We start from the raw sequence: 1,565 nt of genomic DNA, 5'->3' as shown, positions 1-1,565 counted from the left end.
ACTTTAAAATACTATGGTCAATTTTGAAATTCCTATATCACTACTTGTTTGCCACACAGATTTTCTTGGGCTTTGGTGATACATTTCCAGTACCCTTTCTTGCTTTGTGGTCTTCTGGGATGCTTTTTGTGGACATTCTGAATATTAGTTCCATCGGCTTCAAACTTATCTCTAATTCAAGTGATGGTAAGTCTCATGGGGGGACCTGTTTGAAACTCCCTCATAAATTGTCTTCATATTTTGACTGCGTTTTCAAACTTCCAGTAGCATTTTAGGATGAATTTTCTTTGTCCAAAGCTGAGTCTGGCTGTCATTATTAATTCCAATGGGTTAAATCCAGCCACCAGGCCGACCCTCCACATGGGTCACAGTGGCACACCAAGGACCAAGCGCCACAGTGAGGGAAGGCTGGGCGCACTTGGCATAAGCCTGGATATTTTCATTTTAAAATGAGTTCCCACAAAGAGGTTTTGGTTAGAATGAGCTATTTGAGAGTTCAGCACTAATAGCCTCGAACTCTTTGCTAAGAACCTCTGCCCCTTTATCAGCTCTCTCCAAAGATTCCTAGGTCTCTGCATTGATTACACAGTGTCCCCTCCCTGCCATTGGGGGGAGCTGCTTCTGTGATATGTCAGGGAGGAGGGGCAGATAAGTTTCTCTAGCTCAAGTGAAACAGTTGCATAAAATTTTATCCCTAACCTGTTACATCCTACATTTTCAAGAGATTTGGAAATAGGCCCCCACTTAGTTGGAGGTACTTGTACCAATACAGATACCAATAAGACTTCATATTTCATCCTTAAGCATGTCTTATAACAATTTCCCCACCAGTTGGATCCTTCAGATGGCTTTGCAAGATGAGCAGCAAATGGGAAGAGCAACTTCTGACAACGTCTGTTTGGTGTCAGCAACTACACACTCTGCTTGATCAAATGCCTAGATTTAGTCTTCATCCACTGCACTGAATGCTGCTGCCCTTCAGAAAAATGATCCCATAGATCAATAGGAAGATTTCAAAATGCAGGTGAGCAAGAACCCCATATGTGGCCCTACCTGGAGTGAATCAGGGGAATAAAGAGGCCAGGCAGGTGTTCCTGGTGGAGCTCAAAGCAGCAGCACCCAAACTCTGTTCTCATTTACATCAGATGTGTTTTGTCAGTTTGCTGTTGATATGTGCAACCTATCTGCAAGGTGATTATCTTAAAATTGCATGCACTTTCTACAAAGAAAAACTTATTTTGAAACACTGGATGAGAAAAAGTTCAATTGAATTTTAAACCCATTCACATTTTTTTTAAATTTCAACATTACATTTGTAAATGAAAGAAAAGAAAGAGCTGTTAGGTTCTTAAATACAATTTAAAAGAAAGGAAATGAAAAAGATTTTAAAACTTTCATTACCTACTTATTCAACTAAAATATCTCACCAATGGTGACTGTCAAGAAAATCAAGAAATTGAAGAGATCATTACTGATTGTTATCATTGACATTGATAATTATCTGTAGTTACTTCAGTACACATCAAAACAAAAGCTATATTTATTGAGATCTCAAAATTATAAGA

At 38.9% G+C, this 1,565-nt stretch overlaps 1 pseudogene; it reads left to right on the top strand.

Annotated features, from left to right (window-relative positions):
• The window catches only part of LOC102436080, a 10,266-nt pseudogene that overhangs the window by 6,382 nt on the left and 2,319 nt on the right, over window positions 1–1,565 (top strand).

This window comes from Myotis lucifugus, unplaced genomic scaffold, assembly GCF_000147115.1.
Source record: "Myotis lucifugus unplaced genomic scaffold, Myoluc2.0 scaffold_236, whole genome shotgun sequence".
Classification (NCBI taxonomy): domain Eukaryota; kingdom Metazoa; phylum Chordata; class Mammalia; order Chiroptera; family Vespertilionidae; genus Myotis; species Myotis lucifugus.
The sequence above is the reverse complement of the archived record's forward strand: the minus strand, read 5'-3'. Positions and strand labels throughout refer to the sequence as shown.